This window comes from Heteronotia binoei, chromosome 14 (genome assembly GCF_032191835.1).
Source record: "Heteronotia binoei isolate CCM8104 ecotype False Entrance Well chromosome 14, APGP_CSIRO_Hbin_v1, whole genome shotgun sequence".
In the NCBI taxonomy this organism is placed as follows: domain Eukaryota; kingdom Metazoa; phylum Chordata; class Lepidosauria; order Squamata; family Gekkonidae; genus Heteronotia; species Heteronotia binoei.
Window position 1 is genome coordinate 5,632,407 of NC_083236.1, and position 26,322 is coordinate 5,658,728.

The window sequence follows — 26,322 nt, forward strand, 5'->3', positions numbered from 1 at the left end:
TAGAAGCCCTTCCACTTTGCCCCCCCCAAGGACCAAGAATACAGAGCATCACTGCCCCAGACAGTTCCAGCAATATGCTGTAGCTAATAGCCAGTGATGGATCTCTGCTCCATATTTTTATCCAATCCCCTCTTGAAGTTGGCTATGCTTGTAGCCGCTACCACCTCATGTGGCAGTGAATTCCACATGTTAATCACCCTTTGGGTGAAGTACTTCCTTTTATCTGTTCTAACCCGATCGCTCAGCAATTTCATTGAATGCCCATGAGTTCTTGTATTGTGAGAAAGGGAGAAAAGTACTTCTTTCTCTACTTTCTCTATCCCATGCATAATCTTGTAAACCTCTATCATGTCACCCTGCAGTCGACATTTCTCCAAGCTAAAGAGCCTCAAGCGTTTTAACCTTTCTTCATAGGGAAAGTGTTCCAAACCTTTAATCATTCTAGTTGCCCTTTTCTGCACTTTTTCCAATGCTATAATATCCTTTTTGAGGTGCGATGACCAGAATTGTACACAGTATTCCAAATGAGACCGCACCATTGATTTATACAGGGGCATTATGATACTGGCTGATTTGTTTTCAACTCCCTTCCTAATAATTCCCAGCATGGCATTGGCCTTTTTTATTGCAATCGCACACTGTCTTGACATTTTCTGTGAGTTATCTACCACGACCCCAAGATCTCTCTCTTGGTCAGTCTCTGCCAGTTCACACACCATCAACTTGTATTTGTAGCTGTGACTAAATTGTATGGGGGAGTGAGACAATAATTCAAAGCCTCGTATGATACCAGAAACTGGGGACAAGAACATTAAAGATTTGCAAAGGGTGGCACATACGCTAGGTAATGATAACTTGCAGGCTTATATGGAAACTAAACCGTCGGGATGCATAAAACGTGGATTCCTATGTCTTTACACTAATGCACAGAGTATGGGAAACAAACAGGAGGAACTGGAAGTCCTAATACAGGAAGGAGACTATGACTTAATAGGCCTTACAGAAACTTGGTGGGATGACACTCACAACTGGAATATTAGAATTCAAGGGTACAACTTATTTAAAAGGGACAGGCAAATGAGAAAGGGCGGAGGCGTAGCAGTATATGTGAAGTTGGTATATACTTGTGAGGAAATATGTGAATCTGAGCATGGCAGCTCAGTTGAGAGTCTCTGGGTAAAAATAAAAGTAGTAAGATATAACAGTGATATTATTGTGGGGGTCTGCTATAGACCACCAAGTCAGGCAGAGGACTCGGATGAGATACTTCTACAGCAGATTGCAAGGTCTCCAAGAGAAGGGCTATAGTGATCATGGGAGATTTTAATTACCCAGACATCTGTTGGAAGTCCAACTCTGCTAAAAATGAAAAGTCAAATAGATCCCTGACTTGTCTTGCTAACAACTTCCTTTTCCAGAAAGTGAAGAAGGAAACAAGGGGATCTGCTATCTTGGATTTGATTCTCACCAACAAGGAAGAATTGATTGAAGAAGTGGAAATAGTGGGCACCCTGGGCAGTAGTGACCATGTGATTTTGGAATTTACAGTCTTAGGGAAGGGAAAAGCTATACGTTTGCCAAAAGGCAAACTTTGATAAACTTAGAACTATGCTGGGAAAAATCCCATGGTCAGAAATACTTAGGAGGAAGGGGGCTCAGGAGGGGTGGGAGTTTCTTAAAAGTGAAATACTGAAAGCGCAATCACAGATGATTCCTATGAGAAGAAAAAATGGAAAAAGCCTAAAGAAGCTGAAGTGGCTCCATAAACAACTCTCTAAAGACTTGAGAAATAAAAAAGACTCCATTAGGAATTGGAAGGAGGAGTTTATAACCAAGAATGAATATAAACAAATCACCAGTGCTTGTAGAGAAAAAGTTAGGAAAGCTAAAGCTCAGTATGACCTTAGGCTGGCCAAAGATGCTAAAAACAACAACAAAAAGGTTCTTTTCTTATGTTCAGAGTAAGAAAAAGAGCAAGGACATGGTAGGCCCATTGCGAGGGCAAGAAAGTGAAATTGTAACAGGTAATGAAGAGAGGACAGAACTGCTCAATTCCTACTTTTCCTCAGTCTTCTCTTCTGAGAGAAATGGTGCTCAACATGGCAAAAACAGAACATATAAGGAGGGTATGAAGTTCCAACCTAGGATCAGCATAGGTGTAGTACATAAACACCTAGTTTCTTTAAATGAAACTAAGTCCTCAATGCCAGATGAATTGCATCCAAGCGTTCTAAAAGACCTTGCAGATGTAATTTCTGAGCCTCTGGCTATTATTTTTGAGAATTTTTGGAGAATAGGAGAGGTGCCAGAAGACTGGAGGTGGGCAAATGTTGTCCCCATCTTCAAGAAGGGGAAAAAAGACGATCCGGGTAACTACCGACCTGTCAGCTTGACGTCTATACCTGAAAAAGTTTTAGAACAAATCATCAAACAGTTGTTCCTGGAACATTTAGAAAGAATGGATGTGATTACTAACAGCCAGCACGGGTTTCTCAAGAACAAGTCATATCAGACTAACCTGATCTCTTTTTTTTGAGAAAGTGACTACCTTGCTGGACCAGGAGAATTCTGTAGACATCGTTTATCTTGATTTCAGTAAGGCTTTTGATAAGGTTCCACCTACTGTCCATGTTGACAAGTTGGTAAAATGTGGTTTGGATCCTGTTACCATTAGGTGGATCTGTAACTGGTTGACAGATCACACCCAAAGAGTGCGTGTGAATGGTTCCTCATCCTCTTGGAGAGGAGTGAAAAGTGGAGTGCCTCAAGGATCTGTCCTGGGACCTGTTTTTTTCAACATCTTTATCAATGATTTGGATGAAGGAATAGAGGGAATGCTTATTAAATTTGCAGATGATACAAAATTGGGAGGGGTTGCAAACACAGAAGAAGACAGAAACAGGATAAAGGATGACCTTGACTGGATTGAAGACTGGGCTAAAATCAATAAAATGAATTTTAACAGGGAAAAATGTAAAGTTCTGCATTTAGGTAGGAAAAATCCAATGCATGGTTATAGGATAGGGGAGACTTGTCTTAGCAGTAGTATGTGCAAAAAGAGTCTAGGGGTCTTAGTGGATCATATGCTGAACATGAGTCAACAGTGTGATGCGGTGGCTAAAAAGGCAAATGCAATTTTGGGCTATATCAACAGAAGTATAGTGTCCAGATCACGTGATGTGAAGGTATTGCTTTACTCTGCTCTGGTAAGACCTCACCTGGAGTATTGTGTTCAGTTTGGGGCACCACATTTTAAGAAGGATAAGGATATAGACAAACTAGAACGGGTCCAGAAGAGGGTGATGAAGATGGTGAGGGGTCTGGTGACCAAGTCCTGTGAGGAAAGTTTGAAGGAGCTGGGGATGTTTAAACTGGAGAGGAGGCAGCTGAGAGGTGATATGATCACCATCTTCAAGTACTTGAAGGGCTGTCATATAGAGAAGGGTGTAGAATTGTTTTATGTGGCCCCGGATGGTAGGACTGGAACCATTGGGTTGAAATTAAATCAAAAGAGTTTCCGGCTCAACATTAGGAAGAACTTCCTGACCATTAGAGTTGTTCCTTAGTGGAACAGGCTTCCTCGGGAGGTAGTGGGCTCTCCTTCCTTGGAGGTTTTTAAACAGAGTCTGGAGAGCCAGTTTGGTGTAGTGGTTAAGTGTGCGGACTCTTATCTGGGAGAACTGGGTTTGATTCCCCACTCCTCTACTTGCACCTGCTGGCATGGCCTTGGGTCAGCCTTAGCTCTGGCAGAGGTTGTCCTTTAAAGGGCAGCTGCTGTGAGAGCCTTCTCCAGCCCTACCCACCTCACAGAGTGTTTGTTGTGGGGGAGGAAGGTAAAGGAGATTGTGAGCCACTCTGTGACTCTTCGGAGTGGAGGGCGGGATATAAATCCAATATCTTCTTCTTCTTCTTTGGATGGCCATCTGACAGCAATGAAGATCCTGTGAATTTGGGGGAAGGTGTTTGTGAGTTTCCTGCATTGTGCAGGGGGTTGGACTAGATGACCCTAGAGGTCCCTTCCAACTCTATGACTCAGGGCCAGATCTAGGGGGGGGGGGGGCGATTGCCCCAGGCGCCGACAGAGGGGAGGCACCAAATTGGGTATGGAACCCATTGTATTCTATGGGACAATAAAATATAATGGCCCATAAGGGGGTGCCATTTTTTGATTTTGCCCCCCCCCCCTCAAATATCATGTAGATCCGGTCCTGCTATGATTCTAGGCTCCAATGTGCATTACTTTGCATTTGGCCACATTGAACCTCATCTGCCACATTGACGCCCACTCACCCAGCCTCAACAGATCCCTTTGGAGTGCCTCAGAATCCTCTCCGGTTCTCACCACCCTGAACAATTTAGTGTCATCTGCAAATGTAGCCACTTCACTGCTTACTCCCAACACCAAATCATTAATGAACAAGTTAAAAAGCATTGGACTCAATACTGAGCCCTGCGGTACCCCACTGCTTACCACCCTTCACTGTGAAAATTGCCCATCTATACTCACTCTCTGTTTCCTATTAATTAGCCAGTTTTTGATCCACAAGAGGACTTGTCCTTTTACTCCATGACTCTCGAGTTTACTAAGGAGCCTTTGATGAGGAACTTTTTCAAAAGCTTTCTGGAAGTCAAGGTGAACAACAGAGTCTGGAGAGCCAGACTCTGGCTCTTAGAGAGCTAAGGCTGACCCAAGGCCATGCCAGCAGGTGCAAGTAGAGGAGTGGGGAATCAAACCCAGTTCTTCCAGATAAGAGTCCACACACTTAACCACTACACCAAACTGGCTCTCCAGACTCTGTTTAAAAAAAATTGGGTCCCCTTTGTCCACATGTTTGTTCACCCCCTCACAGAACTGTAACAGGTTAGCGAGACAATATCTCCCCTTACAGAACCCATGCTGAGTCTTCCTCAATAACTTGTGTTCATCAATGTGCCTACTCATTCTTTCTTTGATAATGGTTTCTACCAACTTTCCTGGAAGTTTCACCAGGAAGTTTTCTACTGCATTGTGGACTCAAAGCCCAAACCCAAATGGACTTAGGAAGAGGTTGGTGGTATCCACATCTGCTAACTTTGCACACCCAATGAATGATGGTGCTGAGGTTTGGGGAGAGATTTGGCTGCATTATGTGTGAAAAACTAGGGTATGTTTTCTGTTTGATTTGGCAATTCCATCCATGTCAAGGGAGGAGTTTGACTGAGAAGTATGGGAAGAAGCATGGAGGTTAAAATGCTAGATTAATACCTTTTGAGGATCCTTGTGTGATAATCTCCACCCCCCTTCCTCATTCTTGCCGAAGAATACACAAAATGAGGTGAAGAATTTGTGTGTGTAAGAGAGATTTCTTCCCCTCTCTTGTCTTGCCCTCCCTCTCTTGTCTTATTCAGGTAGCTGCCACCACCCCTGTCCTTTCATTGCTGTCCACAGTTTAAGGTGTAAATAGAGGTTGTGTCTGTGCATGTTAGCTGCTACACACTCCTCTTCCCTTGTCCCCTACGTGTTCTTGGTCCAGACAGGAGTTATTGGTCTATATGTGGACAAGTAGTCAGGCATTCTGGGTGAGATCTTTGAACACAGTCTGAGATTCTTAGAAGGAAAACAATTATCTTTATTTGTTAAAATACATCTCTGTTCACTAGAGCACAAAAAGCACTAGAAAACTATATAAAACATTTCAGAATTGTTATAGAACTAATAAAAAGGGGGGGAAAACCATGAAGCTAACTGGGTTTTACTTTGGCCATCAGTTCCATCTGAGAAATGGACACAAGCAAAGCTGAGATTTTGAAATGGGGGCTGGTCAAGGCAGACTTCATTTCTCCATCCACCCCCCTCCCCAGTCCCAATCCTTGGCTAGTAAGCCTTTCAGAGAGCACACTAAACTTTTTTACTCTTACCCTCCCAGCTGGCAGGGTTTCTCCATGACCCATCCTGGATTTGGGTTTGAGTTACCACATTTGCATCTTTGCACCTTTCTCCAATCATACCAAGGCTTATGCCTCTTTTAAGGCCTCACTCAGGGTATCACAAAAATGATCTTTCTTGTCCCTTCCTGAGTGGGCAAATGGTTCCACTGACTTGTCTATTTATCACTACAAATAGGAAACCAATTTCCCTGCCTGAAACCCAACATGTTTATGACACTGCATGATATCTTAGGGTGCTTTCACACACTAAATAATGTACATTTAATCCAGTTTGCAACTGGACTTTACTGTGTGAAATGACAAAATCCATTTGCAATTGATCAAAGTGGACTGAAACCACATTAATTAGCACATGTGAAAGCTCCCTTAATAAAGGAAGTTACAGCCTTCAGTTTGCAAGGTCTGAGCAAGGCTGTTCATGATAGGACATTTTGGAGGAGATTATAGGGTTGCCATAAATCAGAAGTGCCACTGAACACACATGTTTGTATAAGGGATTAAAAGTACCCTATGGCAATTGTCTGTAATAAAAACTAACATAGAAAGTATTTCATATTAAGCAGTGGACAAAACAAGAAAAAATAATGGAATAACATGTTGCAAACTGACATCACTCTGTTCCTTCAGAAAAGGTGCTTTCACACTTGCTGAATAGTAAGTTTCAATCTACTTCCGCAACCATTTGCAAAAATGGATTTTGCCATTTCACACAGTAAAATCCAGTTGCAAAGTTCATTGAAAGTGAATTGAAAGTGTGCTATTAGTGTCTGTGAAAACACTCTTAGATGTAGATCCTACCATCCTTCATCATTTGATCTATTAGATTTTTTTACTTACCACTCATCCAAAAGGTCTCACAGTGACTTACATAAAAACTACCGAGGCAAAAATAACATAAAACAAATAACAAATATTAAATATTAACATTAAAATGTTAAAAATATTAAGATATGTGGCTGTGAGGAAACTGGCCTGATTTGACTTTCAGACCCGGTTCAGTCAGCTCCCATCCTGGGCTTTTGCCGCTTCTTCGATGGCTCTATTCCTCTTCCTGCCACTAGGGTGTGCTGCCACCACCTGCTCAGTTTAGGGGTCCTGACTGAGAGGAACAGGACTTTCAATCCCCTTTCCAGTTCTGAGGACTTCAAGGTCCTCTGTGACTCAGCACCTGGTTATCACAGAGATCACAGTCCTATGGGAGACCCCTGCGTATGCATGTGTGTATACACATATTGGAGAGATCAAACCCTGTGTGGACCCCACAGTTCAGGTCTCATCGGGATGACCTCTCCTCCCTGATAGGAACCCTCAAAGATCATCCCTGGAGGAATGAGGAGAACCAATTAAGGGCAGTGCCCCTTATCCCTTGGGAGACAAGGTGGTCCATCAGGACCCATGGTCAACTGTATCAAAAGCCATCCAGATGGATGAACAGCACTAGCATGCCTTTATCCAGATGCTAATGGAGATCATCAACCAACGTGACCAGCTCTGTCTCAGTCCCAGAGCAAGGCCTGAAGCCTGACTGAAAAGGATCCAAGGCAGATGTCTCATCCTCCAGGAAAACCTGGAGCTGTTCAGTCACTGCTCACTTATTTACCTTCCCCAGAAAAGGTAGATTAGACACTAGGTGGTAGTCGGCCATCTCCTTTTTATCTAAGGATGGTTTCTTTAGCAACGGTCTAACAATTGCCTCCTTAAGGGAGCTGTAGAAATAGCCCTGTGTGTCAGAACTTGTATCTGCCATGTATGCTGAGCTTGATGGTATTAGCCTAACCGACTCCATATTGTAATCATATACTAACCCTCTGTCCTTGTAGCTAGGCCCACTAACTAAATGCTTTGCATTTCAAATAAACTGTAACCACTGAAGGGTGACAGATAGCCTCTGGAAAACATCTGCAGGTGCCCTTTGAAGCCAGCCGGCCCGGGCATCACAGCAGGACTCCTTCCTCCCTTTGCAGATAAGGGACCCTGGGAACAGACAACTGTCTCACAGAGTGTGAGAAATGGCTTTATTGTTTCTGTAACAACTGCATAAAATTTGTAACAATCGTTGAGCCTGTTATCAGAGTCAATCTGTGCCTCCATGAACACAGTTCTCAATAAATGCCTTATACTTTTGCAACAAAGTACTGGGTCTCGTTTGAAGTTCTTCAAGTTCTGATACTGTGTGTGAGAGAAATTAATAATCTGTCTCAAAAGGCCACTTACCACTTTCTGGCACAATTTTACCATCTATAAGGGACAAGGATCCGAGGAGCAGGTAGTTGACTTCACAGCTATCAGGATCCTGTGAAGACCTACAAGGGTGAGCAGGCAAAACGAGTCCAAAAAAGAGCCAGACAGTGCAAGCAGAGCCCCCATCCCACTACTGTTATCAAATTCAGCAACCAACTCCAGGCAGAGCTTAGAGACTTCATCCACAAAAAAGTTTGCAAATGAATCCCAGTTGAGAGCCAAATCAGCATCAGTTTCAGCACACACCAAAGGGTGGTCAATTGTCAAACCAATCTAAATAATTATGCTGGTTGTGAGGTAGCAGACATAATGGAGGCAGTGAAATAATCTCTTTTCACCACTTGTATTGCCACCTCATAGGCCTTCAGTTGGGCTGCACAGTGTGTTCTCTTAGCTTTGTACCAAGTTTGTTGCCAGTTCTGCTTTAGCTGTCTGAGCAACCTCTTAAAATCTCTTAGACTGTCATGATACCAAGAAGCCACGGAGACATGAGGGTACAGAAAGCACTGGGGAGCAATCTGATTGATAGCCTCCTGAAGACCTCTAATCCAAATCTCAGCCAGCTCATCAAGGGAACTGTTGGCAGGTCCATATAAATCATATTAAAAGATGTAGCATTCTCAATATGAAAGCCATTTTCTCCCTGGAATATACTTGCTGAAGTTCCATCAAAGTCAATGAACCCATCCCAGGACCAAAAGGGCAAGGGGGAGTTTGTTAGTTTGCAAAGTATAGACTTGTCTACCTGACCATGAAATCTATTCTTGAAATGAGGATGCTCATAGATGTTTTTTTTAAAAAAAAACTGAACAAAGAAATGCTTGTCACCATTACCATCTGTTGTGAATGAAACGTGGAGGGCAAAGAAGTGGGATTCCAAGATGCTGCATATTTGCTTTTCCTGGTGTAAAAAGCCAATAACATCATTCTACATTAACTATCAGGCTTGCAAATTAATATTTCCATTAATTTCATAGATCTAATTTGTGCCAAGCTATATTTTTACTTAGGTTTAGACATGGCATTCCATTCATCATTTCCACTTCAATGTGATGTTTCACATAATTGAATAGATTGCATTTAATTATGAACTTCCTGATCTTTTTTAATTATAAATTTACTAATGAAGGACACATAATTATTTTAGTGTTATAAATATAATACCTTCAAACAAACTTGAACTTCCAAATACTCTGGAATTTGATTAATTTTGTATTTGATTAATTGTTAGAATGTAATTTTAGCTTTTTTGTAACTGACGTCTATATTCCGGTATTTAAGGGTTTTCTTCTTTTTCAGCCTTGCAGCAATAATTGTTCCAATGGTCCAAATGCAAAGCTTTTTCCAAGAGGATGAAATGTGACCATTCACATTTAACTATCAGAGGGACTAATAAATCCTGCCAAGCTCCTCCTCCAATACCTGTTAACCATTTGAACACACATGAAGCTGCATTATACTGAATCAGACCCTCAGTCACAAAATTCAGTATTGTCTTCTCAGACTAGGGGCCTTCTGTGTGCCAAGCAGTTGCTCTACCACTGAGTCATGGACCCTCCCCAGTCTATTTCAAAAGGACCAGATGATGGGGAAATACCAAGGAGGAGAGAATGGATTGAGAGTTAAGGCGGAGAAAAAATATACCTGAAACACATGAACACTTACTTATTTTTAGAAGAGGAGGAGGAGGAGAAAGAGAGAAGGAAGTTGGATTTATATCCCACCCATCACTTGGAGTCTCAGAGCAGCTTACAATCTCCTTCCCTTCCCCTCCCCACAACAGACACAACTGGCTCTTTAATAGCTGCTTTTATTTTGTCTTCTGATTAGTACTTGATGGCTGCTAACAGAGGCAGTTTGGGGGAGCTGGGAGGTGTTCTGAATTGGGCTGGCTCAAAAAGTGCTGCCCTGAAGCTTCCACAGGCTCCCTGGGGAGGCAACCACATCCCGTCTGCAAGGCAACTTGGCATGTTCAGATGGGAAGGCACCTCAGAAGCTGGTGTGCTCTTTTTCTCCCCTGAAGAGTCAAGTGCCTGTGCACTCATGTGCTCAAGCACTCTGGTTAGGTTTGGAAAAAGAAAAAGAAAAGCCAGAAATGGTTTGGGGCAGCTTGGTGGTTTCACACCACCAAGGCCCTCCCTTGCATTTTTCTACTTCCAGATGCAGACAGGGTGACTGGCTGTCAGCTCAGAAATTTGCTACCTCTTCAGAAGTGGTAGCTTTCTGAGCTGGCCCACAGAGGCCAGAGGACGGGATGAGGACGTAGTAGTGCAAAAACACCGTTAGAGCAGTTATCACCAATGCACCACTATTTTGTGGCATGGCACCCTCTTGCATCATGAATCTTGGGGATAAAATCCCAAAAGTCTGCTTGTTACTTGCAGGCTAGCAAAGCACTGAGTTAGAATTTTTATGTTGTGAGCCGCCCTGAGCCCGCTTTGGTGGAGTAGGGCAGGATATAAATCAAATAAAATGAAATGAAATGAAAAGAGTTTATCCCAGGCAGGTGATTCACAGCTGTGCTTCTCTGACATGGACAGAGATACAGACTTCCTTAGGTTTTGGGGCTTGGAAATGCGCATGCTTTGGAAACTGCAACTAAAGAACATATTTTCCTTGAGGCAAGAAACAGATCCCTGCTTTACTTGACCTCTGCAATTCAAGGAGTTCTTTAGAAAAAGTCCAGAAGACACCACTTTAGTGCAGGGGTGTCAAATGTCCGACCCATGCACCAGAACTGGCTTGCCCAGGGCTTTATCAGGCCTGCAGAGCTCTTTTCTCCCTCTCCTCCCTTCCTCCCCTTTTGAAGTTCTGAGGTTGACAAAGCTCCTTGCTCTTTCTGCCTTGTCTTTTCCAGCTGCAGCAGGAAGCAAAGCTGCAAGGAAAACGTGGAATGGATTTTCCTTTAAGGTCTCTGTGCCCAGAAAGATAGGGCCCAGAGACCTTAACGGAAAATCTATTCCACGTTTCCCTTGCAACTTTGTTTGTGCTGCAATGTGCTTCAGTTGAGCAGAGATCAGTTCACTTTCTGCAATCCTTTAGTCAGCTGAAACTCATGCTTCCTGGAGTTGTGTCCTTCAAAATTAAGGGTTGATGCTTTGAGCCAGCTTGTCTCTGGACCTGACCTAGTGAGTACTCTAACCTGGGAACCCACAGCCAAAGGGGGATATTACACTGAAAAGCCCTGGCCAATCTGAGTAGACCTGGAAGGGGGTGGGACTTGCTATGCAATGTCATTGTTTTCCCAGGCTCAGGGCATATATATATATATATATATATATATATATATATATATATATATATATATATATATATATATATATATATATATATATATATATATAACTTTCTGCTGTGATCCTTGTGCTTTTTCTTGATGTTTTATTTTAAAAACTGCATTGCCAAATTCCACGATTCCCCCACTTTTCCATTTTAAACAAACTATTGCAAGAGTTTTAAGCATGTTTGCTTAAACTGTGTTTGTGTCCTTTATAAAGTTTATATCTCTGCTGCCTCATGTTGCATTTTATTTTATTTTTTTCCAGTGAAAATGCATCCTATTGACTGATTCTACTGTAGGAATGTGCAAATAACTGTCCCAATATTATATTAATAAATCCAGTTAATCAAACTCAACCATTTAGAGCTCACAGTTTTTTTGTATTCAGACCAGGAGGAGAGGCAGTGAGCCCAGAACATATTAGAAATAGAGCATATCATGATAAAAATGGTTTTTGGGGAGAATATTATGTTTGGTGAGATATTCCATTATTTGGACCCAGAGCACAGTAAATTTTTCTTGAGTACGTTCATGTTGCATTTTATGATGCGCATGGCCTGGCCTCACGAAATCCCAGTTGTGTCCGATCCAGCCCTGCTTTAATGGTTGCAGGGACCACTCATTAGGAAGATGCTGTGCATGTCAGAGAAGGACCCTTGGCTTGGGATTCAAGTTTCCCCACCCTGCATCATTTAATTACCTGACCAAACCATCCATGACATTAGTGGAGAATTTCACAGCCTGTGCAGATGCAAAAGCAGCTGTGTGGCAGAAGGAAACGAACTCCACCACTCCACTCCGCTACTGTGCAGCTGCAAGACTGTTCCATAGCTGTTCAAGTTGAACGGCAGTGAAGTGAGGAAATTGGCAGCTGTCAAAAACAGTATGCTTGCTGGCCATCCATGTTCACCTTAAAGTCCATAATATTAGTAGTTACTGGATTCTCAGAGACAGCAGCAAACATGATGAACTGGATAAGGTTCTTAGCCGACAGAAGACCATCTGAAAGGGACAGTCCATGGTGACCACCACATCAAATGGTGCAGCAGATTGCTGATAATGGATCTGAAGCCTACATCAAGAAGCTGTGCAATTTCCTTATTTCATATGGCACATCTTCGAATTGGGGGACCTTTTGGTTGCACAGAACTCCTTGTGTGTAGCAGACGAGCAATGTGCCTCTTTTGATCACAGCATTTAATGTATATAATTTGAAGAAAAGTACAATTATTCCCTTCATATGCTCTGAGTTCCTCCCTATAACTGCATACTGATGCCCAAACAATCCCTGTTTTGTTTCATCATGCACTAATCAGAAGACAAAATAAAAGCAGCTATTAAGAAACACATTCCAGTGTTCAACATTTCTCATCTATAATACAAACATCAGTTAAACCACAAGGCCCTAGGTGGCTTGGTGGATGAAGTCCAAATCAAGAAAATAACTTTGGTGATGAGGAAGGCAGATTCCCCAAGTTCATTTTTTAAAGGCATGTCTTGTCCTGAAGACAACTTATGGACTCATAGTTTAAAAAAAACCTCTGGATACAACATCAATTACAAGAAACAGAAAAGTTGTTTTCCTGTGACTTCATCCTGTCTCTGTTCCATAATAATCTTGTCTTACTATTGGGTGGTATGTTGCATTTAAACATCCCCCCCCCCCACACACACACACAATTTGCACAATGGCAAGTTGTACAAGGACTTGGCTGGCTTCTCTTTGCACAACATCCTGTTGGACTCTCATTATAATAACAGCACTTTAAATTCAACATGTTATTGCAAGAGCGCAACAAAAGTCATAGAATCATTTAGGTACAATGGGGGGAGACTTGTCTTAGCAGTAGTATGTATGAAAAGGATCTAGGGGTCTTAGTGGACCATATGCTGAACATGAGTCAACAGTGTGATGCGGTGGCTAAAAAGGCAAATGCAATTTTGGGCTGTATCAACAGAAGTATAGTGTCCAGATCACATGATGTGATGGTATCACTCACCTGGAGTACTGTGTTCAGTTTTGGGCACCACATTTTAAGAAGGATATAGACAAGCTGGAACAGGTCCAGAGAAGGACGACAAAGATGGTGAGGGGTCTGGAGACCAAGTCCTAAGAAGAAAGGCTGAAAGAGCAGGGGATGTTTAGCCTGGAGAGGAGGTGGCTGAGAGGTCATATGATCACCATCTTCAAGTACTTGAAGGATTGTCATGGAGGATGGTATGGAATTATTTTCTGTGGTCCCAGAAGGTAAGACCAGAAGCAATGGGTTGAAATTAAATCAAAAGAGTTTCTGGCTCAACATTAGGAAGAACTTCCTGACCGTTAGAGCGATTCCTCAGTGAAACAAGCTTCCTCAGGAGGTGGTGGGCTCTCTTTCCTTGGAGGTTTTTAAACAGAGGCTAGATGGCCATCTGACAGCAATGAAGATCCTTGTGAATTTGGGGTAGGTATTTGCGCGTTTCCTGCAGGGGGTTGGACCCTGGAGGTCCCTTCCAACTCTATGATTCTATAGAATTAAAAGGGACCTCCAGGGTCATCTAGTCCAAATCCCTCTTAGTGGCAAAATTCATAGGCACAGTAATCAAGTACTATAGAAATAATGCTGAGTAATTTTCTGCATAATGCAGAAAATTCACAAATACCTCCCCACCACACACGCCAGTGACCAGAAGATGGCATGGTCAAACTGGCCTGGAGAAAAATTGCTTCTTGACAACAAAAATGTTCAGCTAAAGGGGACCTGTATTAGAAACAACATAAAATGAGGTGTGACACCCCTGTCCGCTTCCCTCCCTCACAGACAAAATTTTATCTCGGTTTTTCTCTCTTTTGTACTGAGCCAACGTAATTGTCTGTTTTGGGCCAATTCCGCACTAGACTTTTAATCCTGGCTCAACCTTGTCCCCAAACTGATTTTCTACACTAGAATCACAGAATCATAAAGCCATAGAGTTGGTTTCTGTGATTCCATGATTCAAGTGTAGAATATTAGTTTGGGAACAGGGCTGAACCAGGATCTGGCTATTTTGCCTGTTTGCTCAGCCCAGGCACCTGAGGGAAGGGATGGAAGCCCTGTTTAAATTATATAACTTAAATGGCACTTGAGAAGTTTTTATATTCAAAATTAACAAAACATTTCATTCAACATAGAGGGGAAAGGTCAGGTGAAATCAGGAGTTGAAATTTCTGAGGTAAAATCAGTACATGCACAGACTTTAATTCTTGTGTTTCAGGCTAATGAGAGTTTCTTAAGCTATTCACAGTTGCTTAAAATCTTTATGTTGCGAGGCTTTTGTTCAGTATTTTCCCCAAACACTTCAGTACATTTTCTTTGAGTATTTTCTGACTCTTATGGTTTCCAGAAGGCTGGTACATTCTTTCCAATACCCAAAACCCTTCTCTTGAAACACCAGTTTGAGTTTTTAAGACCATTTCTAATCACACCAGACCTGGGATCTCTATACTCTTCAGAGCTAACTTCCTGTTTGACTAGGTAGGGAATTTTCTTCTCTCTATTCCCTTTCTTTGGTCCAAATGGGAGCCTCTGTTTAACTATTCACTCCTTGTCAACTTTTTCCAGTACTCCTGTCTATGTTAAACTGCTCTCAGGGCTGGATTCCAAATAAATTCTCCTCCTCATCGCTCAGCTCTAAAGTCCCTCTCTGCTCAGCTGATGCTAAGTTGCTAACCAATCAAATTGCTTGGAGTAGCCTGTCTCCCAAGACTCTCCATTTCTGGAAAAATGTAACCCTTCATAGTCCTTCAGCAGTTTGTGCAGTGCTGCTAAGTTTTTTAAATGTATGGTTCATCACAGAAGCCTTTTTCATTTAGGAAGAAAAACTTGATTAAGATCTTTGCAGTGTGTGTATGTATGTCAGAGTTTTGTCTAATTTTTGTAATAATATTATTCTGAGCAAAAAGTGATTCAGAAATATGTTTTGATCCCCTTTTATGACATAGTTAGTTGTTGTGGTCTTTAAGATGTACAAAACTACAAGAAGATGTGTGTTCATTTCAAGACTAATGGGGATTGTTGAATGTGATTGATGATTTGTAGTTAAGTGAGAGACCGTATTCTCAGTACAAAATTGTAGACAACAGGTTTATTAAAGTCACAACATGCTATTAAAGCACCCTTGAAATGTAAAATATCTATTAAATAACTGTTGCCAATTGTTACATGTCATTAAAAACAGAGGCAGCGTATGATTATCAACTCAAAGCTCTACTGATGCAGAAGTAATAAAGTACACATTTATCATTTCATAAACTCCTGTATATAAAATTATCAAAGCACACGTCTAATCACCAACGTGTCTGAGCAAAGAAAAAGCTGATTTGCTGACTGATTCCATTTGCTAGTCTTCCTCAGCTGTGTAAAATTAAAACGATCAGAAAATGAATGAAAGCAAAGTAAGATGTATTTCCCTGACAAGTATTTTTCTTTATTTCAAGACTTAGGACTCAAAGGAGGCTTATCTACATCTTCCATTAAACCAGTGTTTTGCAGAATGTGAAAATGGATAGGTGATCTATTCTTGAAGAACAGAGGAAGCACATGAAGGGAGAAAATAAAGGCCCAATTCATTTGATTATTCTAAGGGACAAAATGAGGGTTGCCTGCATTCTTTAAAACACTTCCCTGGGAATAAGAATAATTTAATAAAGTGGGATCTCGATAGACTTGCTTAAGATTTCTCCTTTCATATGAAATTCCAAGCAGAGTTGAACCCTTCTACAGTGGACTTCACAGGTTGTAAATGTTCTTAGGATGACACTGTCACAGAACAGTCACGGAACAGCCTACGCACAAACTAAGCAAAACAGATTAAAGTGAAACAAATCTGAAAAATAAACCAACAGGTCATATGATAGTCTCTTCTACTATTTCATCCATCTTTCTGAGGACTCCATTTCATCCGTCTATCTGAGGACTCCATTTAAATACACAGCAGTTCTCCATGATTTCAGAACCAAACTACTTATAACAACAGTACACCTTTATCTGTATTGTTATATGGGGAAATGCTCAAATGTGTGAGCCCTCCTTTGCTCTTTCAGTGGCATTGTCTACTTAAATCCACAGCATCGAATTCTATCAGGCTTTTTAGACAAATCCAGATTCTGTCTAGGTGTGAGAAAAAACCTCTTTGAGCTTCTCACTCTATGATGCTCAAAATCTATATTCTAAAGAGATTGTGCATTTCTCATTTGATAAACTCAAACTACATGAAAAGGAATACATACAAGATATAGATTCAGATGTTGAAAAGGAATACACACACACACCCATAAATGGAACTCACATTTATGCCTTAACATTTGCAAAACATTGCTTTCCGACCAAACATACCAGATAGGTCTTAAAGAAAACAATGATGAAACATGAGGTGTCCTAACGAGATGTTTATACATTCATAGAGAACATGGGAGATATCTATCTGATGTATGGCAATATGCACTGAAGTAGCCCAAGGCACTTCGTAAAAGGATTTGGATGGATGACTTAACACTGAATTCCATAGACAGTCAGCTGTGCTCTTCACAGAAGTTCTAAACATGCACCGTGCAAGGTGCTTGGGCCAATAGAGTACTTGTTTTGCTTTGATCTTCATGTGTGCATATCTTTATGAATTTATTGCTGCAGGGAAAAGTAAGGCATAGCCTCACAAGGCATTGCTGTGCTGAGAATAAACACCACCCCTTCCAACACTAAGGATGCTGGATTCCATTGAGGAAAGGCCACCTGTATTATGCAATAAGGTCATCAAAATGTCCAGGCCTGCCTGTAAATTTTTGCTAAACATAGTGCTATGCCAAAGATCTATTCTTCTTACTGCCCCACCCTTTATACAGTTTGAAGTCTTCATCTGAATACCAGAGGATGAACGAGCAGTCTCATGTTTTCCTTGGCCATTTTCAGAACTGTTACTGGAGAACCAGCAAGAATCACCTACCCTTCCTATGTCATCATCTACTCCAGCAGCCAAATTTCCCCCTTCTCAAGAACATGCAATGTAGACTCCAACCAAGAGTGGTCATTTGGCTCAAGGAAGAAATCCATCATGTCCAAAAGCTTCTGCATCAGTTTTAAACTCCAGGCTGACCACATTGATCTATATAAACGGCTGGCAATAAATGTAATTAGTGTGAAACAGAATCCATAATTTAATGAACGTGCATATGTGATGTGCAACACCTAGCAGTGATACGAGCAATGAATGAATGAACTGTTTCTGAGGAGCAGTGGCTCAGGAGTAGAGCAGCTGCTTGACATGGAGAAGGTCCCAGGTTCAATCACTAGCATCTCTATCTAAAAGGATCAACTGGTAGGTGATGTGAAAGACTTTTACCCAACACTTTGGAGATAGGCTGCCAGTCTGAGTAGACCGTATTAACCTTGATGGAGCAAGGGTCTGATTCAGCATCATATGTGTACTCATGTTTCAAACACAGTGTTTGCCACAGCATAAGTGTACACCAAGTGTGTAATCAATTAGTGAGGAATCCATATTCAGAGTCAGAGTTGCTTGGAAGAGCAAACAAAATGGGAGGGCTGTTGCCTCCTTGTCCTGCTGTTGCGCTTCCCAGAAGCATCTTGTTGACTCAGGTCAGATCCAGGACACTGTTGACAAACACATATACTGCATTCAGATGTCCACTTTACCTATGATTAAACTTCCTGTTGGGCTTGTACATCCTCCTGTCTCATGAATTCTCACTACTCCCTTGTGCAGAACAGGATTCATTGATTTATTTTTATTTTATATTTACCACCACCACCACCCCCAAAAACCTGTACCTTGCCTTTTTGTCCCTTTTAGGGTCACCGGAGTGGAGAATTGTTAAAACAAGCTGTGACAGACTGCACTTTAAAATCTCAGAAGTGCTATGTGATGAAGAACTGTGAACGGTTAATTCTTCACAAAACCAGAGCATCTTGAGTGATGACTGGCTGCTCCAAAAAATCTGATTGGTTAGCATCTCAAGAAAGATTTGAGAGCTAAATGCTGAGGAGAAATTCAATCTGAATTCAGCCCTGAGAGCAGTTTAACACAGATGAAGTACTGGGGAGGTTGGCAAGGATGAATGGGTAGTTAGGTAAGACACCCATTTGGACCAAAGAAAGAAGACACATCTTCGAGAGAGAGAAGTTCCCTTTTTTGTTAAAACAGAGAGATAGCTCTGAAGAGTACAGAAATTCTAGGTCTGCTGTATTTAGAAACTGCCTTTTGAAAGCTGAAGAGTGAATAAACCTCAAGAAGAGTACTGATATTTTAGTGAAGGAATTTGGGTACACCTTCTGGAAACCAAAAGAGCCAAGTACACTCAAAAAAGTATACTGGAATGTTTGGGAAACACTAAAACAAAAGACTCTCATCATAAAGATTAAAAGTCATTGTGAAAAGCTTAAGAAACTAAATTGCTTGGAATATATGAATTGCAGTCTGTGCCTTGATTTACCTCAGATATTTTACCCCCAATTTCACATAACCTGTTCCCTTTATGTTGAATGACATGTTCTGTTATTTTTGAACTCTGAAAAAGCCTCCAGTACCTTTTCAGTGGTTTAAGTTAAAGGGGGATTCTCAACCCTTCCCTCTTGTCCCTGGGCTGAGCCAGCAGCAAAATTTCACATTGTGATAGCGTGGGACAATAATTGCACTTCACAAAAGAAGAAAATAGATAAATGGCTGCTAAGTCAGAAAGGGAGAAAAATGGAGGGAAAATCTAGGCCCTGAGGAAAAGTGGATGAGGTTGTCATGCAAGCATTATAAAATCACATCAGAGAAACAAGTGAAATCAGAACACCGATAGATTGATAGATAGCTAGATACCTATGCTTCACTACAATATGTAAGTACTATTTGCAAATTTCTTTGCTGTATCTCTAAGTCGCTTCCTCCTTGTAGCATTGGTTACGCAACATATACCAGAAGTTTTCTTTTCTCCACCCCCCCCCCAATATAATCTACTCAAAAAATTCCATGAGTTTTCTTGGGGGCTGTGAGAGGGTGTGTGTGTGTGGGGGGGGGAGTTGGCCTGAGGGAGAGGTGGTGTGGTGGACACTTTGGAATATTCATGTGAGATGAATATTCATATGAGATGAATATTCAAATGGGCCCTAAAAAGAATTGTGCACCATTTTCCCCTGATCATTTAAAAGCTCAGTTTCCATACTGGCTTTTATGTAAAATCCCTAGTGAATTCTTAGAGGAAAAATGGGAGGTGCATTTTACCTCAGAGCACATTCAGTGACTCCCAATACTACTTTTTGGAGATTTGTTTGAATTATGTTTAATTGCTCTGACATGGGTTTCAAGAGCTGGTGTATTTAAGTTATTTCTTTAAGGATTTTGTCTGTAAAAGAAGTGAGTATGTCAGTCATACATGTTTTTGCTGGTGAAAACAGATTGGATTCCATCTCTTCTGAGATGGTGGCCATGTTGGATTTTGGGCCTGTTCGTTGCGCCGCTCTCTTGGTTTTGTTTTCCTCCTTTAGATATTGACAGATTATTGATTTTTTTTGGGGGGGGGGGGAGAATCAAGCCATTTTTGTGTTGTTTCCATTCTTCTCATTATTTAGCTGGGTTAATCCGTATGAAATCATCATCATTTTATGATGTGTGTTTTTAGTGGTGGTAGGGGATCTGTGCGTTTTTAGCGGTGGTAGGGGATCTGGGTGAAAGGAGCTCAGCTACTCTGAGTCCACTATCTTACTAGCTGACGTCCCACCCCTCGACTCGCAATAGTAAATGCATACTGTTTAGAATGCTGTGGGTGAGGACCCATCAGGCCGCATATGCAAATGACCTCTGTGTCCCAACTGCTTTGGGGGTGGGGGAGATGAGATATGGAACATTGCCACCCAGCTGACTGCACATGGAGGAGTTCTCCCAAATTAGAGTTTATGCACTTAACCACTACACCAAACTTTGTAGTGGGGTATAAATGAAGTAAATTGATAACTAATTAACATTTCTTTTGCTAGAATACCCACCCCATCCAAGAGCTCAGAGTAGCATAAATGGGACCCAGTGAGGGGCTAAGAGTGTTAAATTTGGACACAGGAGAAACAGACAATGCCCTTGAAACTGACTGGCTAACTTTGGCCCAATCATTCTCTTTCAGCTTAATCTACCTCAAAAAATTGTTGTAAGGGAAAAAAAATAGGATTACCCCATCAGTATTATGCCATGCTGAGTAGCTTGAAAGAAGGGTGGGTATAAATGACAGGAAAGAATGATCATCACAGCTACCCTGTGAGGTAGATTTTACCAAATTATCACCTCTGGAGATCCAGCATGGTGTAATGGTAAAGAGCAGTGGACTCTAACCTGGAGAATGGGGTTTAATTCCCTGCTCCTTCTCCACATGAGCCAGCTGGGCGACCTTGGGTCAATCACTGATCTCTCAGATCTTTCTCAGCCCCACCTATCTCAGAGGGTGTCTGTTGTGGCAAGAGGAAGGAAGGGTGATTGTAAAGCACTCCGAGACTCCTTTGTGAAGTGTGGGGTATAAAACCAACTCTTAGGCCGTTTTCGCACTCACGTTTTACTGGCGCCACGACCATCCTGACGCCGGCGAATCTGCATGGCTTTCGCACCAGAAGCTCCGGCGCTCCCAGAAGCGCCGGCTACTTCCGTCGCTAAGCTAGCGCAAACGGAAATCGCAAAGATGCAGGAAAACGTTTGCGCTGGCTTAGCGACGGAAAGCGCCGGCGCTTCTGGGAGCGCCGGCGCTTCTGTTGCGAAATCCATGCAGATTCGCCGGCGTCAGGAGGGTCGTGGCGCCAGTAAAACGTGAGTGCGAAAACACCCTTAGTCTTCTTTACACCTGAGTGAGCTCCACATATGTGCACAGTAGACAGTAGCTAATATGAAAGATGGGCAGATGAGTAGAAACAATATAACATGAAAGGATGCTGGGGGAGGCCAGTATTAATAGATCTCTGCTGCCTCAACCATCGTTGAAAAAGTTGTACTGAGAGATATTAAAATAGCAGAGAACAATTTCAATCGAACTTGGAGTAATCTTTCTAGAGAAGAGGCAGTGGTGTTAAAAACATTATCACAGGATGAGAGTATTATCATCAAACCTGCTGATAAGGGGGGCAGTACTGTTGTTCTGAATAAAGAGGATTACTGTAGCGAGTTAGAGAGACAACTGCGGGATACTGACAACTACAAGTGGTTACAATGTGACCCTAGCCCACATATTGCTAGAATCATTAGGATTGTGTTAGAAGAAGCTGAGAGTTTAGGAATTATAAAGAATGAGTCTCATAAGTATCTAAGGAATGAATACCCTAGGACTCCTGTAATATGTATTCTCCCTAAGGTTCACAAACCGGGCTTTCCTCCGCCTGGGCGCCCCATTATTTCAGGCTCTAATTCTATTCTTGAGTCCCTGTCCAAATATGTGGATTCCTTTTTAAAAAGTTTTGTCATTAAATTGCCATCATACATTAGAGTTACTAAACAGTTTGTGAGCATGGTGGAAAGGATTAGTGTCCCAGAGGAAGCGTTTTACTTACATTAGATGTGGCATCCTTGTACACCAACATTCCTCATAAGGAAGCTCATGCGGTAGTGGAGGAAACCTTAAAGAAAACGGAGGTTCTTTCTCCACCCACTTATTTTTTGTTGGAGTTGACAGAAATCATATTAGAAAAAAACTTCTTTAAATACAAGGAAGATTTTTATCTCCAGACTAGAGGCGTAGCAATGGGCTCAAGCTTCGCTCCAAGTGTAGTCAATTTGTTTATGGGAAGATTGGAGAGGGATTGGATTTGTAATGCTGATACCAATACTTTTTTTGAACAGATCGTATTTTTCAAGAGATATATTGATGATCTGTTCCTGATTATAAAAAGTGAAACATGTGTTACGCAACTTGTGAAATGGCTAGATGGGATACATCCTACAATTAGATTTCCAGAGAAACATCATAGAGAAGCAGTACCTTTTTTGGAGACGTGTGTTTACAAGCGGTGAAACAGAAGGTTGGCAATATGTATATATTACAAAGTGACTGATAGAAATTCATTATCAGTCATTCCACCCTGTACATTTATGAAACAATATTCCATTTGGACAGTTTTTGAGACTTAAACATAATAGTGCTGAGGAAAAAAACTACGTGAATGACAGCAAGAGGCTGGCTGATAATTTCCAGAGTAGAGGCTTCCCCAGGCAAGTGGTGGAAAGGGCTAGGTTGAGAGCACACTGGGTGGATCGTAAGTCATTGTTTATTAATATAGAAAGACAACAAAGTAAACGTGTCATGTGTGGTTTTGACTACACATCTTTGTCTGATGAGATACGTAGAATCATCTTGTGACATTGGCATTTGTTGAGTGATATACCCAGTTGCCAACTTACACCATATATTGGGTTAAGAAAAACTCTGGGCGTTTTCGCACTGACCTTAATCGGCAGCGACGTCCCTCTTCATCTGCGCGGATTTCGCACCAATTGCTGCGGAGCACCCGGAAGAGCCGCAAAGTCCCGTGGCTTTTGCGGTGCAAATGGAAACCGCCAAAAACCAGTTTCCATTTGCGCCGCAAAAGCCGCGGGACTTTGCGGCTCTTCTGAGTGCTCCGCAGCAATTGGTGCGAAATCCGCACAGATCCTGCACGGTGAAGAGGGACGTCGCTGCTGTTAAGGTCAGTGCGAAAACGCCCTAAGAGTATCAGAGATAGGTTGGTACATTCGGGTATGCGAGGTGAAAACAAGGAAGATGAACCTTTAAAAGGACATTATCCATGCAAGCATTGTGCAGCATGTTTACAGTCAATGCAGATTACGGAGTTTACTTCCTCTGATGGAGGTCCTCTTATTGTTTTGAATCATTTCTCTACCTGTGCCACTTATCATTTATTTAATCCAATGTGGATGTGGGCACCCCTACATTGGAAATACCACTAATCCAGTGAGAGTGAGAATTTTGGAACACCGTAGTAGAATTAAGAATTCAGTTATGGACGCACCTCTTGTGAGCCATTTCCAGGAAAAAAAATCATTCTTATGATAGCTTTAGATTCTTTGTATTGTATAAATATGAACCGTGGGGTGACCCTGAGGATGAGGCAACCCACTTACTTAGAGAAGAATGTTTCTGGATCCACAGATTAAATTCAGTCATACCATATGACTTGAACAGTAGTCTTGATTATTCTTGTTTTTTGTAAAAACTACATTTGAAAAATGACTTTGTAACATGGCTGATTTTGTAATATTATGGTTTTGTAATATTATGAAATTGTAAAATGATTTTTTGTATGAGCACTGTGACATTATTGTATAAGGGTATGTGTGTAAGTATGTTAGTGACCTCTCCTATGTAAGAACAGGTGTTGATGATTACAGCTTTAAGAAGGTTCGGGTGGTGGCAGCAGTTTGCCTTCAGCCGCCTTAGAGCATTATGCCTATTTGGAATCCTCCTGGAGAAGTTACATTCCCACACTATCTTAAAAAACAGTAGGTATCATTCTGAGAAAGGGAGTAAAATTTTATGTCTCCGTTGAAGTGGCTTATGCCTTGTTTTATTATTGTTTCATTATCATAGTTTAGCAGTAAGCAACGCACTGGAAAGATCAACAGTGAGCAGTGTTGAATGGGCATTGTGAGCATTGTGGTTAGATATAAGTGTATTGGAGCTGAGATCACAACACCTTTTCTATAAGAGGATGTAATTTTCAAATTTTGTATTATAGTTTTGAAAATTTATGGAGCACCCTTTGCTGGAAGAGTGACAATCGAAGCAGGGCTTTTTAACGTCAACAGCCTGCACACCGGGACTTTGTGGAAGAAATTTCATGAATTATGTTTTGTATTTTGTATATGTACTTTATTACATAGTAATTTGTCACTATAACAACTGAGTTGTGTATACTGTTGTTCAACCATAGTTCTGGCAGAACATCTCCTTTTTGCAGGACCTGCAGGGCCCAGATCTCTCTTGGGAGAATGTTCCATTAGGCTGGCACCAGAACTGAGAAGGGTCAGTCATGGTTTTCTCAGAGCTCTCTCAACCCCACCTACTTCACAGGGTGCCTGCTGTGGGAAGAGGAAGGGAAGGTGATTGTTAGCCATTTTGAGACTCCTTTGGGTAGAGAAAGGAAAAGAAAGGTCCCCTGTGCAAGCATGAGTCGTTTCTGACTCTGGGGTGACGTTGCTTTCACAACATTTTCACGGCAGATTTTTTACGGGGTGGTTTGCCATTGCCTTCCCCGGTCATCTACACTTTCCCCCCAGCAAGCTGGGGACTCAGCTGGAAGGCTGGTATAAGGTAGAGAAAAGCAGAATATTAAAACTAACTCTCCTCCTCCTTTCTTCCCCTCCACTCCACCACAACAAATTTGTCACATCTGAGCAGGCCCTTCTGTTGGTGCCAACTTGCATATGGAGTGGACCAAGCCAACAACTGCCTGTCTATGTGCATTCTCTGTGACAGTCCCCACCTTCTGGAGCTGCCTGCCTGGAGAGGTTCAGAAGGCGCCCACTCTCCTGACTTTCTGCAAATGATGCAAAATGGAATGATTCAAGAGGACTTTTTCGATGCAAGCAACAGTGTTAAACTGTACTAAAGTTAATAGGATAAATAGACTCTGGTCTGTACTCCTGTGTGTGCTTGTTGAAATTAGGATCCTGCTATGGAATTTTGCATCATTTAAATGTGTCATGTTATGCTTTGCTTCAGTTCTTTTTTTTAGACTTCTGGTTCTAAAGCCCTAATCCTATTGTGTTGTTTACTGAATGTCCCTTCCTTTTGATTGTCTTAACTTGCTCTGTGTGATCCATCTTAATTCCAAGTGAGAAAGGTGAACTACAAATAATGTAAAATAAATACAATTAATACAAATTTTAAAAGGAATCAAACTTAGTTCTCCTCTGGCTAAATGCACCACACCATCCCAATACAACAGCATAACTCTAAAGTAACATTGCACTCTCTTTTGTTCTCTCTCCTTTAAAAAAATGCCCATATTTTCCAATCATTTTTATTTGCCCACAGGCCTCAGACCAAGTTAGAGGTTCCTGACCACTAATCCACATCCCACAATAACTGGATATAGTTTTTAAAGAAGGAAAATGTTCTGTTTCTAAATTGTTATTTGCATGAAGGTATTCTCAGTGGCTTGACCTTTGCTGGCAAGAGAGAAAAATGCTGAGTCCTCTCCAACCAGCAATTGATGAGAAAGAAAAATCTTCTGTTCTGCCAATTACAGATTGTAATTGCTATGTAATGAAGTTAATGTTTTGTAGAATTTATAACCTGATATTAATGGAGGCTGTAGTCCAACCTCCCCCTTTTGACTCCATTTCCCACCAGCTTTTTTCACAACAAAAGAAACAGGACAATATGTGAAGGCCCATTAATTCCATTTCAGTTTTTGATTCCCCCTCCCCCCCCCCAAGTTCTCCTGGAGGTTAAACAAGAGAGATGCTGGGGGGTGTTTCCATAGACTCTGGTTCACATGAGGGTGAAAGTTGCCTCAGCAGTGACCAGTGTATAAACACTCTCCTTTTCAGTTTCAATTCAGGCCATTCTAATGGCTGGGCCATTTTATAACTTTCTCGATCACCAATTACACTGCCTGGAACAATGGGCTGAGTGCTTCAATAAGCAGGCTGCAAATTTGCCAATGTGTTTCGTAGCAACAGTTTCTTTGAAAGTAAGAATAGCCTCATTACAAGGATGAAGATGGATCAGGGCTTCAGAAAAGGCTCTTAACCTCCGGACAATATGCTAACCTAAGTGCCTCCACCCCCCCCCCCCCGCCAATTCCTACTGTATTAGTCTGACCCGAGGGTGCTCTCTTCACACTATGCCTGACCTTTGCTGGCAAAAAGGAAGCTGCACAGGC

The 26,322-nt window shown here is 41.7% G+C and overlaps 1 long non-coding RNA gene across 1 annotated transcript; it reads left to right on the forward strand.

The window, feature by feature from the left end:
• Positions 1-23,819: 23,819 nt before the first annotated feature.
• Positions 23,820-25,324, forward strand: LOC132582398 (uncharacterized). Its single transcript, XR_009556187.1, has 3 exons — positions 23,820-23,932; positions 24,391-24,455; positions 24,831-25,324. It is a non-coding gene; the product is annotated as an uncharacterized LOC132582398 (long non-coding RNA).
• Positions 25,325-26,322: the final 998 nt, after the last annotated feature.